Here is a 17058-nt window from a genome sequence, read left to right as displayed (position 1 = left end):
CAAATTATTTCCTAGTACAATTCCTAATAAACTGTTGAGAAGTGATCTTAGAAAAAACACTTGTATAATTTATTCTGATGCTCATAATCCAGGAGAACACCAGGTTGTGATAAAGGCATTTTAATTTTAAACTCAACACATTCAACACAGCCTTCTCACCCTGTGGCCCAGCTCCAACAATAATTTCAGTGAACTGCTGCATTCAGAGGTATTTCCAAAAATCAATAAATCGTGCCAGATTAATAAAACATAAGTCAGAAAACTAAACTTTTCAAAAGCCCTCGTTTTTGCATTTTGAGTTTAGCAGATGGTATAAAAAATGTTTTGAAAACAAGACTATGTTTAAGGCGCAAGATTATTAGGGAACAACAAAGTACTTTTAAGTAGCCTCGGGACAAGTCAAATCTGAAAAGACTACAATTATGAAAATGTAACTACCAGTACTTAGGGTATAATTTTAAGTGATTTGAGTCCTCTGCTTCAAGGTCCATCTCCCACATTAAAGCCTAAGCTGAGGCATAAATGTTCGTCTGGAAATGCTACTCTACCAACTTCTGGAGATAGAGAACACTTCTCAATGATTATCTTATCACAGCTCCTCTCCTGAAAGATGGGATTAGATTCCTTTGAACCATGGTGAGAAAAAATTTTAACAATCCTGATTAACCAGGAAGCTTTTCAGGAGCATACAAGAATCAAAAAGAGCGCCTGGGTGGCTCAGTCAGTTAAGCATCTGCCCCTTTGGATCAGGTCATTATCACGAGGCGAGTTGGGCTCTCTGCTCAGTGCGGAGTCCGCTTCTCCCTCTTCCTCTATGCACATCCCCCCACCCCAGCTCATGCTCACTCTCTCTCTCTCTCATCTCAAATAAATAAATAAAATCTTAAAAAAAAAAAAAAAAAGAATCACAAAGTCCTAAAACTTCTGCCTAAAAGAGTCAAGAAACAGTTGGGCAAACTCGGGGTTAAAGCTGACTTTGTTTTACCCTCTCCCTACCTCAGCCAAGCCAATGTGCCAAATAAATCTTACTATTGCCTTTCTGAGGAGAACACACTCACACACCCCAAACAATGTAAATACTTCATCCACATTTTAAATTTTCTTCTAGAATAAGACATTCTGAAAAATCTCATTTTTGAGTTCTTCTTCAAATACTTACATTTCACTTAAAAATATTAAAGTGGTAGAGCAAACATACCTAAAGCAGCCAGCATGTTGATGTAAAATGAGGTTTTAAGAACTTCTTAAGCAATCTACCTTAAAGCTACTTTCTGAGAACAGAGCAATGCATTCTGCATGGTTGAGATTGATTTCAAAAAGTCTACTTCAATCAAGAGAACTTACAATTTGACAAGCTTCACAGTTTATTCAGCTCTCCTCTCCATTACCTCAAAGGATTGTTAGGCTAAAGCAGGTACTATTCCTATCTCTTTTTTAGATGAAGAAAATGTGAAATTCAAAAGGCTTAGCCACAATTTAAAAGCAAAACAAAAAAATTTTCAAATCCTCAGACTGTAAATCCCAGCTCTATTACAACACACTGATTTAAAAAATAAAAAATACTTAGGGGTCCCTGGGTGGCTCAGTGGGTTAAGCATCTGCCTTCGGCTCAGGTCATGATCTCTAGGTCCTGCGAAAGAGCCCCTATCAGGCTCCCTACTCAGCGGGAGGCCTGCTTCTCCCTCTCCCACTGCCCTGCTTGTGTTCCCTCTTTTGCTCTCTGTCAAATAAATAAGTAAATAATCTTAAAAAAAAAAAAAAAAAGAGAGAGGGGCGCCTGGGTGGCTCAGTTGGTTAAGCGACTGCCTTGGGCTCAGGTCATGATCTCTAGGTCCTGCGATAGAGCCCCTATCAGGCTCCCTAGTCAGCGGGAGGCCTGCTTCTCCCTCTCCCACTGCCCTGCTTGTGTTCCCTCTTTCGCTCTCTGTCAAATAAGTAAATAATCTTTAAAAAAAAAAAAGAGAGAGAGAGGGGCACCTGGGTGGCTCAGTTGGTTAAGCGACTGCCTTCGGCTCAGGTCATGATCCTGGAGTCCCTGCATCGAGTCCCCATCGGGCTCCCTGCTCGGCAGGGAGTCTGCTTCTCCCTCTGACCCTCCTCCGTCTCATGCTCTCTGTCTCTCATTCTCTCTCTCTCAAATAAATTTAAAAAAAAAAAAAAGAGAGAGAGAGAGAAAATAAGCCATGTACAACTTACAGTGACTTGATGCGTAAGAAAAATATAAAATATCCCAACTCACTGCTCTTTAAGTAAAATACAGGTAAAAGTAGTTCTTTTAACACTATATGATACACAGTTGTATTTGAAGTATATGTCAGTTTATATTTTAACCAGTAAACTAATTCAAGTATTCTAACACTTAAATATCTTTCTGATAAATCAGAAAATTAGAAAATAGATTGGGAATATAAAGCAGGAGAAATGGTAATAATGAAACAAAGTAGTTCATAATTTTTAAAGCCACTAATAGCCATTCTGATCATAATACAATTCCAAAGATGTGTCTCTACTCAGCTTTAATTAATTGTATAATGAGGCTTTAAAATAAAAGCCAATAAATCATTTTAGATATCTTCCCACTATGCTCACTTTTCAGAGAATTATCTATTACATAAAACTCCAAGCATCTTTTTAAATTCTTTTCGATATATTTTATTTGACAGAGAGAGAGAGAAAGAGAGCACGTGCGCATGCAGGCACATGGAGAGGGAGAAGCAGGCTCCCCTCAGAGCAGGGAGCCCGATGCGGGGCTCAGTCCCAGGACCCTGGGATCATGGCCTGAGCTGAAGGCAGCCACTTAACCGACTGAGCCACCCAGGTGCCCCAGGAATCTTTTTTAAAGATTTTATGTATTTACTTATTTATTGAGAGAGAGACGCACAGGGGGAGGGGAAAAGGAAGGAGAGAATCTCAAGCGGACACCACGCCCACCTTAGAGGCCAACCTGGGGCTCAATCTCACGACCCTGAGATTATGACCTGAGCCGAAACCCAGAGTCGGACGCCCAACTGAGCCACCCATTCCAAGCATTTTAAACACTCTCATAAAAATTGGGAAAATTAGCACAGAAAACTTTCCAAAAAGAGAAGTCCCTCCATTAAGTATCAGGTGAGTAACCCCAATCATTCTAAGCTTTAGATTAAAGGCTTCAGTGTAAGCTCACAATCCTCACCCTGTGCTTGCAATAAACTGGTATGCTTTACACATAAGTGATAGGATGTTTCCTAGAAGTTTATGAAACACTGTTTAGTGGGGAAAGAAAACATTTTAGAAAGAATTTTTCCAAAAGTGTTATTTTGAACTAAATCCCTACATCAAATATTGAAGTGTTCACATATAAAGTATTAGCAAAATGATTATCATCTTACAGAAAAAAAGAATAATGGAAATAAGTGTTTCCATTTAGGTTAACAAAAGTTAAGGAAAAAAACCTCTTTTCAAAGCTATCTCTGAGGGTTCTATGAAAAATAAGTACTTGGATCTTGGGTTTAAGACCCAGATCCCTGCCTTCAATAACTTCAGAATTTAGTTTAGAACAATACAGGGATTAGGAGGGGTCAATAATATATGGCTTGTAAGAAGGAAATAAAACTACCATGGATTATAAAGAGAATTAAGAAGTGGAAGGCATTCCCAGAATTCTAACAAAAACACTAAATCTGCATCATACATAGGGGCTAAATTCTAGGGTGAAGATAGGGTGTAGGACAGAGTCGAAATTACCCTAGAAAATCCCTTTAATCTCTCCCTAAATAGATGGGCTGTATTTAGGGTATTTACTCTATGTCTCTCTCTTCCTCTTTAAAATGAAGATCATAATTTACCTGTATCATCAGGCTGTTGGGAAGATTAAATGAATTAAGGGCAGCTCTTAAAAGAACACGGCAGGCAGTAGTCAACAAAGGTAAGCTATAGGTCTTTTTTGTTGTTGTTTTTAATTATCTTTAGACAAAAAAGAATCATACTCAACTGTGCCACAAACTATAAGGCTTGTGAGAATTGAGAATAACAAAATAGATCAGTTTTCTCAAATGCAATAAAAAATCTCTTAAGAACAAATACTCAGAATGAGTAATGGTGGCTGAAATTGCCTGCACTATTAAAAAACTTTTTATTTTTTTGGCAGAGTGAAAACATAATTGAATACTTATATTTTAAAGTGCTTATGATGCAACTTCACTGTTCACTTCTCCTTTAAGCTCATTCCTTTCTTCAGTCAAGCCTTGGTCCACCTGAGAGATCGGGTGATCAATTTCTCATGATTTCCCCAAGCTTCCTTTAGGAAGTGTTTTGTTCTTTTATCATTATTATTATTATTCAGTTGGTCACACAACACTGGAAAAAATCACTCTCACCCAGAAAAAGTTTCTGCTGACGGACATGCTCCAATACTTAAAAAATCAAATGTCATTTCATCCAAGCTAGGAAATAATATGTCTAGTTTGGAAAAGGCTTAGGTTACAGTTTTCCAACCAGTCCAAAAGGGCACCCTGATGCACTGCAAGGTGGTGTGTGTGTCAATATTTTGAGTTTCCTCACTCCTCTTTCTCAATTTCTGACCACAAACTGGCAACCTCATTAGATGACTGGGCAGCATAAAGGCACATGAGGAAATGTGACACTTTACCCTTCTAAAAGTTAGCAAGCCAAGGCTGCCCAAGTTTACAAAAGATTCTAACTTTTTAAAAAGTAATTGGTTTAAAAATACAAGTTAAAAATCAGCTAGTTCAAAACGATATGTTAAAGCAATCAGCTCCACAGTAAAAGACCTCTAGGAACAATTTCATTTTTAACTCTTGCCACAAATTAGTTTTTCATTATTTTTAATTTAAAGTCACTTTATCTTGAACTCTTTCAGCCCAAGTTTTACTTTTCATTTCCAAACCTGTCAGTTTCTTTATTTAGGCAGTAACTGCTAATTTAAAAATGAACAGACCCATTTACAAAGTATACCATTAACAAAAGTACCAAATATACAACGTACAAATAAAATCTGGTTTAGGGATGAACATTCTCATGGCCAGGTAATAATGAGGCAGTAAGATGGCTGCACAAAGGGGAAGGAAGGGAAACAAAAACCACCCAGATATCTGAGCCTGCTAATACCTGGAAACACTGACTTAACCTTTTATCATTAAATTATTTATTTACTTAGAATTTTTTAAAATGTAACCTCTATGCCCAGTGTGGGGCTTGAACTCACAAACCTCAGATCAAGAGCTGCATGCTCTACCAACTGAGCCAGCCAGGCAACCCTGTACCGCTAATTTCTATTCCACATAAAAGGCATGATTTTTAGTGGCAAATCTTGCATAATCAACAAGGACTTAAAAAATAGCATTTTGCCTTCCTCAAGAATAAAGACATGAAATATAAAATAAATAAATCCACTATTCTGCACACTGGCACAGGCAGACACTGGAATTTATCCTTGAGATAGGAGGTAGTCCTTCATGTTTACCACTTGGCAGAACTATTTCAAGAAGTAACCGCCTGATTCAGTCAAATCTCCTATCATTCCTTCCAGAGTCAATCGCTCTCATATAGAAAAGATTTCCTTAGTCTTTAGTGGTATCCCCAAAGGTACCCACCTTGCTTGCTTTAAGAATTTTGTAGAATTACAAGAAGGCACCTGTAAAAATCTATAGCATCTTTTTTTTTTCAGAAAATATTTTAAATCAACTTTTCAAGAGTAATTTTCTTAAAACAAGGACATGTGCACAAGTTTTCCCTGTAATTAGACCATTAACTCATTAAAGCTCTAAATTATACCCAGATACTTTGCCAAGGGATTAAAAAAACATGAAAATGTAACCTATGTAATTATATACCAAAGTATGAATGCCTTAAGGAAAAGAACTATATTTCTTACATCTTGTTATACTCCATCATCCAGTATAGTACACCTTACATAAAATTAGGTGCTCAAGTATCTGAATAAGATACTAATGGAGAAAAGATAGAATCACAATATTTATCTTAACGTTTTTTCACCAATACTAAATCACTATCTACCACATAAAAATATTAATATATAATCTAAGGAACCAGATGCTTTTGTATATACTGCACCCAGGCATAGAATTGAGAGGAAAAAAAGAATAAGGAGCACTATTCATTCAACAATTTCTAAGAATCTACTTTTAACTGCTAGCTGCTTTGAAGAATATAAAATTCAGACATTGCCCCTTTCCTTCCAGAAGCTTTTGAAGTAGAAGAAAACCATCATTTACTAAAGACTAACTATGTGCTAGGCATTGTGCTAAGAACTTTCAGGATAACAAGCAGTCCTACAAAATGTGGCAGTCTTTTGGGGGGGGGGGGTGACTTTTTTAAAGATTTATTTATCTGAAAGAGAGAGCGGGAATCTGAAGCTGACTCCTCACTGAACTCCATCTCACGACCCTGAGATCACAACCTAAACCGAAACCAAGTCTGAAATTCGGAGTGTGGAAAGGTTACTTCTGGCTTGAGTGGAGAAAGAGATGGACTGTTAAGGATGACTTCACTATAGTACTTGAACTAGAAGGGGTAGCATTTCAATAGATAGACGCAGAGGTAAAATAAAAGCCAAAGTGTATCCAGGGAGTAGAGTAGAGGAAAAGTTTGGAAACAAGTCTGATGAAGAACAGTACCGTCTTTTACTTTTTACACAACTTTGTTTTCCTTTTATTTTAAATCTTCGTATTTAGTAACTTTACAAACACACCCAATATAAATAGCAACCCCTCCTCATCCTCAGTACCCTCTAAAATTGTTACTCTGCTTTTTCTATAGCATCTAAATGTTTTTTTAAATCCCTTCTTTGCTTTACCCTTCCCTTTCTTCCCCCATCTAACCCCACCAAGTAACCTATGTTAACCTCCTATTACCTTTTTGGTATTTTCTCCATGCTTATAATCCCATACAGATGTCATATGCACATGCATACATAGGTTTTTTGTAATAATTTATATGTTCCAATAATTACAGGGGCACCTCAATGGCTCAGTCCATTAAAGCAACCAACTCTTGATTTTGGCTCAGGTCATGATTTCAGGGTCCTGGGATTGAGATCCATGTGGGGCTCCACACTCAGCAAGGGGTCTGCTTCAGGATTCTCTCCCTCTGTCCCACCCCACCCCATCCCCCGTGCTCATGCACAAGTGCTCTAAAAAATCTTTAAAAAAAACAAAAAACACTAATTACAGAATACATGTTCATGGGAGCGGTCTGAATAATACAAAAGATAATAACCTATAGATGGCCCTTGCCGACATTCGTGGATATATGTATCTAATCTTTTCTATGCATAAATATACACTTGTAGGGGCGCCTGGGTGGCTCAGTCAGTTAAGCATCTGCCTTCGGCTCAGGTCATGATCCCAGGGTTCTGGGATCAAGCCCCACATCAGGCTCCCTGCTCAGCGGAGAGCCTGCTTCTCCCTCTCCCTCTGCCTGCCTCCCTGCCTACTTGTACTCTCTCTCTGTCAAATAAATAATAAAATCTTTAAAAATATATATATACACTTGTAAATATTTTTCTTTATAAAGATGAGATCTTTGTGTATTAATTTTTGTACTCTACTTTTTTCACTTAATAGATCCTATCTCACAGGATTAACTGAAATCATCTTTCACTAGTTGACAGAATACACTTTAGGGTAAAAGGATATAGGGCATAAAGAAACTACACCAACTACATGCTTCTCAAAAAAGTTTATTCTTTTCAAAAAAGATGAGTCATTAGTTGTGTGATACCTCTTTGAAGAGCATTATGTACAAATACATTTATAAGGGTGAAAAAAATCCATCAGCTGCAAATATAGCCAACTTCTAAGTTTGTTTGCTCATTAGATTTAATTAGCAGTAAGAAAAAAGCCTAGCACCACTTCACATCCATTAGGATAGTTATTATTTAAAAAAAAAAAAAAAAGGAAAGTAACAAGCGTTGACAAGGATGTAAAGAAATTGGAACCCTCATGTATTGCTGGTGGAAATGTAAAATGGTGCAGTTTCTGTGTAAAACAGTTTGGCAGTTCTTCAAAAAGTTAAAACCAAATTACCAAATGATCCAGCAATTCCACTCCTAGGCACACACTCAAAAGAATTGAAAGCAGAGACTCAAACAGATACTCGTAAACGAATATTCATAGCAGCATTATTCACAACAGCCAAAAGGTGGAAACAACCCAAGAATCCATCAACAGATGAATGGATAAACAAAATACCTTACACACACCCACACCCACAGGAATATTATTCATCCATAAAAAGGAATGAAATTTTGATACATGGTACAATAAGGATGGGCCTTGGAAAAACATTAAGTAAAATAAACCAGATGCAATATCACAAATTCTGCATGATTTTCCCTTATATGAGGTACTTGGAATGAGTGAATTCATAGAGAGAAAGTAGAATTTACCAAAGATAAATAGAAAGGAATGGCGAGTTTTGTTTAATAGGTACAGGTTCTGTTTGGGATGATGGAAATGTTCTGGAAATAGGTATTGGTGATGGTTGCACAATGCTGTGAATGTACTTAATGCCACTGAATAGTACACTCAAATATGTTAAAATGGTAAATTTTATGTATAGCTTACCTGTCCTCCTCCAAAAAAGCCTAAGGGGCCCATTTCACACTGTCAGCTAAATATGAGTCATGAAGGTCATGCATGATCTCTACTCTCACAATTCACAATTGCACTCTAATTCCAGTCCAGACTAACATGAAGGAAGGTGGAATATCACGTACCCCCTCACATTCTCTCTGGTTAAAATTCTCTTCCATGTATAAAGCCTATGAACACAGAAGGAAATAGCCAGCATGACAAGAGTGCTTGGGCCAGTGAATCAGGGAGCTGCTAAAGCAGGCAAACGTCCTCATGGAGCTGGCAGTGAGAACCCAGAGCAATCTACAAATAATGCCCCATAGAGGGAGAGGATAATAAGCAAGATGACTCCTTCAACAGATATCCTAAGTTACAAAATTCTGAGTTTGAGTTTAGTAAGTATATCCTCTTAATAGTAAGCATTTGTGTGTTTGTGATGGACAGCAGGAAGGAACTAAGTCCACAGGTGATTAACCTCCGAATCTCCACTCATTCAGTTAATGTTCGTTACATAATCAAGACAAAGTTTTAAGAACTGGAGATTTATAAACAAGAGTAAGATATGCCCCACCTTTAAGGAAGTTAAGTCTAGCCAGAGTTGTAGGATATCTATACAAAAAATTCAATTCAATTAACACTACTTAGCACCTTACACTCAACAAATTGGCTGCATTCAGGTATCAGCCATTATGCTAAACTCTGGGTAGTCAAAGGTGATTAAGGTACACTCTTCTAAGGAAAGAAGTAAACAAATACTTTCATATATGTCACAATACATACATATAAAATCTATAGTGCATAGTACAAAAAAAAAGAAATCATTTAAGTTTAAATAGAAGGTCTTATAAAACCTAGTATTAAGTGTTGGAATGTAGACTCAACACTTTCACTGAAGCACACAAACATGGTCCCTCAGCCTCTCAAAGTTTTTTACAAATATCAATAAATAAGGAACTGCATACAGAGTAGGAAGCATTAATTTCAGTTTATGATCTAATGGGATAGTAAACTCAGAAATGATTACATGATAAAGGCCATAAGAAAAATAAATGCAAAGTTTAAAGGTGGGGCTCAAGGAAGGAAACAAAATAATGAGTGAGAACAGGAAAAAAAGATCAGGAAATGATATTTAGAAGATGGTGTTCAAAATGGCTCGTAAAAGAGGAACAGATAAAAGTGAGGAAATTGTGTCAATCTCTCCTCATTAGATAAGGTAGCTGAAGGCAGGAACTTGCCTCATTCACCCTGCACTAAGCACACTAGCCCGCCCGCACCTACATAAGTGCTTAAAAAGGGGGGGGGGGGGGGGAAGCCTTTGCATTCCACCAAAGATAGTATGAGGAATCTACATTAAGCAAGAAGTATGTTTAGTCTGATAAGCAATGGAGACTCTTGGAAGATTTGCGAACAGAAGTAAGGCCAGTACATCTACATTTGAATATTCTTGCTAACACCCCAAAATAGGATAAAGAGCGCCTGGGTGGCTCAGTCGGTTCAGGGTTTGCCTTTAGCTCAGGTCTGCCTTCAGCTCAGGTCTGCCTTCAGCTCAGGTCCTGATCCCCTGGGATTGAACCCCATGCTGGGCTCTCTGCTCAGCAGGGAGCCTACTTCTCCCTCTCCCTCTAGCTCCCTCTGCTTGTGTGCTCACACACTCTCTGTCAAATAAATAAAATCTTAAAAAAAAGATACATAAAAACCCCATTATTTCCCTCCCTGAAAGAAAGCTGGGTAGCTGGGAAACAAAGGGGGAGGTAGAATTACTCTGCACAACTTTACTCTTCTTAAATTTCTGTATCATGTGAATTTTGTGGCATGTGAAACTATTATCTATTCAAAAAAAATTAATAAAATTTAATTTTTAAGAATCCGCACAGTAAGAGTGAATCTGACAGCAGTGTGGAGAAAACACAGCCATGGGAAGAAATAAGAAAAAAGAGTTCACTCCAGAGGTTCTAACAATAGTCAAGGCAAATAGTAAGAAAAGCCTGACAATCTGGAGAAAAAAGAAAAAGGCTGAAAGAAGCTCAAAAATATAGTTGTCAATGGAATCTAACAGCTACTGAATGTTTGGGGTAACAAAGATCCACACCATGAATACAATTAATTAACTTTCTTAAATGCATTTTTCTATTATAAAAGCAACACATTCAGAGACTACAGACAGTACAAAGAACATTATCCTTATTTCTACTGTTTAACAACCACTGTTAACATCTACATGTATTTTAGTCCTATGAGTAGGTTTTGAGATTTTTTTAAACAGCCTGAGATATAATTCACATACCATACAACTCACCCACTGGAAGTGTGCAATTCAATGATTTTTATTATATTCAGAGTTGCGAATCCATCTCCACAATCAATTTGAGAACATTTTCATCACTCCCCAAAAAAACCCCTATCACAGTCGCTACCCATTCCCCACTCCCTCCACAGCTCCTGGCAACCACTAACCTACATTCGGTCTCTGTGGACTAGCTTATTCTGGACATTTCATACAAATGGAATCATACAATATGTGGTCTTTTATGACTGGCTTCTTTCATTTAATATAATGTTTGCAAGGTTTATATATGTTGGAGAATATATCAGTACACCATTTCTTTTTATTACTGAACAATATTCCACTGTATTTTTTATACAACTGTAATCATTCCAGATACATAATTTTGTGTTCAGCATTTTCCATGTCATCAATGCTTCATATAATCCGTATTTAATGACAAGTACAGTGCCCCATCAAGTAGCTGTACCACCATTTACTTAATCATTTCACTATTGTTGGACATTTGAACTCTTTCCAGTCTTTTCTATTGTAAACAAATTCTCTTAAATGCAAATGATAGCTCCTTTCTGAATGATCTTCTGGATCCAGAGAAATGCCCCTCATAGAAACTCTGAGCTTCCGGGGCGCCTGGGTGCCTCAGTCGTTAAGCGTCTGCCTTCGGCCCAGGTCATAATCCCAATTGAGCCCCACATCGGGCTCCCTGCTCAGCTGGAAGCCTGCTTCTCCCTCTCCCACTCCCCCTGCTTGTGTTCCCTCTCTCACTGTGTCTTTCTCTGTCAAATAAATAAATCTTTTATTAAAAAAAGAAAAAAGAAAAAGAAACTCTGAGCTTCCTAATGAGATTTGCCACAGAGAACAAAAGTCATATTCTTCCAGGGAAAATGCAGGATTTCATCTATCCCAAACCCAGGTAATGGACAGATGTTAAAAGCTATCCGTGGTTGAAAAGGATCCCTCAGAAATACCTAGATTAAGACCTGGCTGGCTCAGTCGGTAGAGCACGCGACTCTTGATCTCCAGGTTGTAAATTCGAGCCCCACGTTGGGTGTAGAGATTACTTAAAAAAAAAGAAAAGGAAAGGAAAGGAAAAAGGAATGAAAACTCAATTTTAAAGACATATTAACACAGTTAAACAATAACTAGCCTGACTCTTCCATCAGAAATGTACATGGATGAAAAAAAGTAAACACTGTCCAAATGTGATGCCTAGTATTAAGTAGCTTCAAAGAAGTTAAGACCACTTTTGTTTTCCATAGCAGGATTGTAGAAAATAAATAGAAGATCTTGATTCCAACAGTAAAAATGTGCTTATGCTTGTTATTATATGACAATCAATGGAATCCAACAGGTAGAAAGAGGAGGAAGAGGACACCAGTAAAATCCACAAGGTCCTCACCAGCATTTAAACATACTGGGACCCCTAAAACATTGATTGTCATTGCCTGCTGCTTTCCATTCATTAACCAAAAATACCAACAATCTCAAAATCACAAAGATTTTAAAATTTGAAACTAGCTTTAGGATTGTTAATCCCCACCCCATAAACTCCCTTAGAATCTGGTCTAAAAATAAAACTATGTATCAAGTGTTCCTCAAGAAAAACTATGTACACTGATTGGAATGTGAAGCAATTAACACACTTTGTGAGTGATTTGCCAAAGAGACTTGAGATAGCCTGGGCCAAAACCAGTAACAAAGAAACAACACCCACTTGACATTTTCCTTGGTTAAAAACTGAGATTTTAGGAGCAATTTTAGAAGAAAGGCTAAAAGCTCTGAAGTTAACCAGGAAAATCATTGAGAGCTACACAAGTATTCCGGGAGAAATGGAGGAACAAAATGATTCAGCCACTGTAAAATGAAAGATGAAAACTTTAATAGAAAATTAAGGAATTTTTACTCCATTTTCAAAAAAAATTTTTTTATGAATTTATTTATTTGACAGAGAGAGAGACAGTGCGAGAAGGAATACAAGCAGGGGGAATGGGAGAGGGAGAAGCAGGCTTCCCGCTGAGCAGGGAGCCCAATGGGGGACTGGAGCCCAATGGGGGGCTCGATCCCAGGACCCTGGGACCTGAGCCTAAGGCAGACGCTTAACAACTGGGCCACCCAGGCACCCCAAATTTTTACTCCACTTTTAAGGCAAGAATAAAATACCCAACCATTACTATCATGAAGATGATAGGCAAGGTAGTTTAGCCCTATACCGGAAATACTAACTAAACTGTAACACAAACATCTAGTGTTACATTTAGCACTAGTCAATTTAGCAAATAGGAATTCTTAACCATCCATACACATACACACACACACACACAATATGACAACTTCTAACTCTACACAACCTCATCGTAAATAAACCCAGTGTTCCTTGGTTTGCCAATTAATTTAGTCAAGGTGAGCAATTTTCCAACTACAGTTTTAAGAAATGACTTCCATGACCTGTACAATTTGAAAAACAAAAAACCTTTGCAAGCTCGATTTTGTGGTTTCATAAAACCCCTACTGTCACACAGTCCACTGCCTTTCAAAAGCAATATTTAAAATTCTCTTCTGCAAGTCAACATTAAGGCATGCTGTTTGGCTAACAAGCTCCTCCCAAGACCAGGATTATTATGTATGGCCTATTATGTTCCTAACATGCAAACAAAAGCATTCCCTCATGTAACATTTTTCTATTTTTAGGCAGGTTACTAACAAAGTTTTATGTGAAATTAAAATGTAGTAGAATCATACATCTACTACTAACAAACGACTTGAAACAGAAATTTAAAGTTATTAATTGTATTTTCCATTTAATAAGTAACCTAGTACTTCTGGAAAACTCAAATTTAACTTCCAAGAAGTTGTTGTTTAATCTTCAGAGCAAACCACCTACTCTGGATTTCACAAATGGCATGTTTTAAACTAAACACAACTAGTTTCAGAGCACTTGTAATACAATACTTGATGTTTAATCATTCTCCATTTCATCTTTTAGCTCCTTTTCATCACAAATGACCAGCTTAATCTGTTTCCCTGTTTTCTTCTGCTAACCCAAATCCCTTAAAATATGTTCTAATGTATTTCACTCAAACCTTCTACTTTGAAGGCTTACACTTTTCAAATACTGACAAAAGTTTTAAAAAGGCTAAGCAACCCCACTATAATTTTTAATCACAAACACCACATACCTAAAAGATAAGCTTTTCCATCAGAAACACTAGCAGGTTTATTTTCCCAAGTATCCAGTGTTCAACTGGGTCAAATGTTTCTGTTGCATTTTAAACAGCTTAGCCCTTGAAGTGATAAGGGTGAAAACAAGCCAAAAGTATCTTAATGTTCTTTAGTGGCATATAACCATCATAAACCAAGAAAAACTCAGGAACTGCTAGCTGAAGTCCGTTAAGACCATAATAATCACTTTAGCATAAGCATTAATCACAACAATACAGCGATTTGGGGTAAATTATGTTTATAGAGCTAAAGACTTTATAACAAAATTGTAAACCACAGAATCAATGCAAAGAAAGTTTACTATATACAACACACTTAATAAATTAAAAATACTTTCAGCTGTTTCATATAATCTCCCAATTTCTACATGACTGGGCAGCGTGGTTTTTATTGCCAACAGCCATTTAAAATGCAGTATTAGCAGCGTGCACTACATGCATAAAGTCAACATTTTGGTGAGCAAGTAAAACCTTAGAAAAATCTTTTACAACACCTAGGAATACGAAGTTCAGTTCATTCACCACTGTGTAAGTGCAAAACATCTGACATAAAGCACTTATCAAAAATGTTCTTAAGGGGCGCCTGGGTGGCTCAGTTGGTTAAGCGACTGCCTTCGGCTCAGGTCATGATCCTGGAGTCCTGGGATTCCCCTGCATCGGGCTCCCTGCTCGGCAGGGGGTCTGCTTCTCCCTCTGACCCTCCCCCCTCTCATGCTCTCTGTCTCTCATTCTCTCTCAAATAAATAAATAAAATCTTTAAAAAAAAAAAGTTCTTAAGTGGGTTTAACACAGTAAATCTTTTCAATTACTATCAGCTTCAACATCATCAAGGGGAAAATTAGTTATCAGCAAGAAAAAATTAGAATACTCATTTAAAATAATCCAAATTAAATCAACTAGTTCACTCCCTCCAATAAAGATCCTTCACAACTTTTCTTTTAGACCCTCATCTCTCACCATTTCCTTCCTGCACCCCAAATTCATCCCAACTCCTGCATGTCTCTATGCCTTTGTACCAGCGGTTCCTTCAGCTTATAATGCTCTCCCCTCCTCCTCACCGGGTAAGCACTTACTCATCAGTCCAAAACTGGCCGCAAAAGTTCCCTCCAGTGTTCAAGCTTCCTCAACTCCTCCAGGCAAAACTAGCTGTTCCAAATTCCCACAACACTTTGCTAAGTCCATCCTTATCGTAGCGCATTGTTTTCACGCCTTGGTGGAAAGAAAGAGCAGGTTCCCTCCGCTCAGCCCACAGGGGACGGAGCAGGCAGAAATACTCCATGAACGTGAGCTGAATTCGTCCCTACTTAGATTAAACGACCCTCTAGAACCTGGTCACATCTCAAGGAGACATAGGGGATCCTAACATTCTTCCCACAAGAGAAATGAATACCAGAGGGCACACCCAGAGCCCTGAAAAAAGAACAATGAATGAACACAGCCGCCTCTCCTCTCATGATGTCCAAACTCCTCTTTCTGGGCATCGACTAGCTCTGCAGAACCTCTGCAGCTGCAGAACAGAAGCGTCCTGGCGGCTCTCACTTTACACAAAAGACAGCCTTGGATCTTCATTCTAAAGGATCCCAGGGCCAAACCTCAGTATACGCATCCCAAACCTTTCATTAGTAACCCACAGAGTCCCGAAACCCAAGGCGAGGCCCCTATGCCTTTGTGGTGGGGCACTGACCCACTTCCTCCTCTCGTCCTCAATTCTTCTCGTTCTCCCTGTAAGGGTGTCACTTGAGTGACGGACTCTGAGATAAAATGCAAGACCGGGACCCCCTCCGCGACCAGAAAGAAATTAATCCACCTGAATGACAACATAGATACGGGGCAATTCTGGGCAGATTTTCCCATTGCCAAAATATAAGGAATGTGCACCGAGTACAGGGGTGGCGCTAGCACGTTTCCCCGAAACACAAGGAAATTTGAGTGGGAATGTGGAAACTCGGCTGGCCGGCCATGACACCGGGCCCCAGGGCTCCCGCCCGCCCAGCGCCACCCGAGGTGACAGCGGCCTGGCCCGGGCCCTCACCCGGCAGCCGCGGAGTCGCTCCATCAATGCCGCCCAGGCCCTGACGCCGGGAACTCTGCCCCTTCAGCCCCGCCGCCCGGATCCCCCGGCAGCCAGGGCCGGCCCTGCCGCCTACCTGAAGGAGCCGAGCCGCCTCCGTGTCCCGTCGTCCGGCGGCGGCGTCTGGTCCGCTCCTCCTCCCCGCGGCGGGTGAGGGAGCGGGAGGCGGTCACATTCGGCGCGTCCCTAGCCCAGGGGACGGGGCCCCAGGCAGTCCCCGCATCGTCGCACTCGCGCTCCGCGCCTCGGGGCACACGCCCCAAAGCCGGGCCAGCTGGCCCTCTTCCGGGCCCAAGGAGAGCGGCAGGAAAGCCTTCCTGTCTCACGCTCGCCCTCGTCTTACTCCCGCCATCTAAGATGGCGGCCCCAACGCCCGCGACGAAGAGACTCTCGGGCGGCCCCGGCAAACGAGCCCTCCACTCGGTGCTCCTCCTCCCGACCTGCGGCGCCACCGGCTCTCTGCTTCTGCGCGAACCCTCCTGGCTGCGGACTTCAAACTTGGTTCGGGCATCTTTCACTCTAGCCTGAACTCAGGCCCCGCCCCTAGAGAGAAGGCGTGGCTTCGTGCTGTCGACGGTCGCCATTTCGGAGCCGTGGAGGCTGTGGGACCGGTGTTTGCCGGCGCCCGGCAGAGGGGGTCGGCGGTTGAGAAGGGCGAGGGTTCGCGGCGAGAGGAGCGCAAGCCTGCCAGCATCACAAGGCCCGGAGATAACCAGACTTAGCGGAGGACACAGTGTACTGTATCTAGCTTTGGCGCGTCCTAGCCTTAGGCATGTCGGAATTCGAACCGCCACTCAGCCATTTACGGGTTGTGTAGGAAAGTCCCTAAAGTTTTCCTTTCTTTTTTTAAGTTTAAGTAAGTAGTCTCTACACCAGACGTGGGGCTCGAAC

General features: G+C 39.9%; 1 protein-coding gene across 8 annotated transcripts in view; it reads right to left on the bottom strand.

Moving 5' to 3' along the window:
• RAF1 (Raf-1 proto-oncogene, serine/threonine kinase) overlaps positions 1 to 16622 on the bottom strand; it is a 70287-nt gene extending 53665 nt beyond the window's left edge. For 2 of the 8 annotated variants that reach the window (XM_054504580.2, XM_054504582.2), the window contains exons 1-2: positions 16244 to 16621; positions 11847 to 11938 (exon numbers count right to left, since the gene is read on the bottom strand). The gene's annotated coding sequence lies outside the window, so the exon portion shown is untranslated. Of the gene's footprint in view, positions 1 to 11846; positions 11939 to 16243 lie in introns of all 8 variants that reach the window. The other 6 variants (XM_045861798.3, XM_064592034.1, XM_054504581.2 and 3 more) reach the window with 4 other exon arrangements.
• Between the last annotated feature and the right edge of the window lie 436 nt (positions 16623 to 17058).

This window comes from Mirounga angustirostris, unplaced genomic scaffold, assembly GCF_029215605.1.
Source record: "Mirounga angustirostris isolate CCGP_5_RB_7025 unplaced genomic scaffold, mMirAng1.0.hap1 SCAF_1, whole genome shotgun sequence".
NCBI classification, from domain to species: Eukaryota; Metazoa; Chordata; class Mammalia; order Carnivora; family Phocidae; genus Mirounga; species Mirounga angustirostris.
This window is presented reverse-complemented; position numbering and strand designations above follow the sequence as displayed.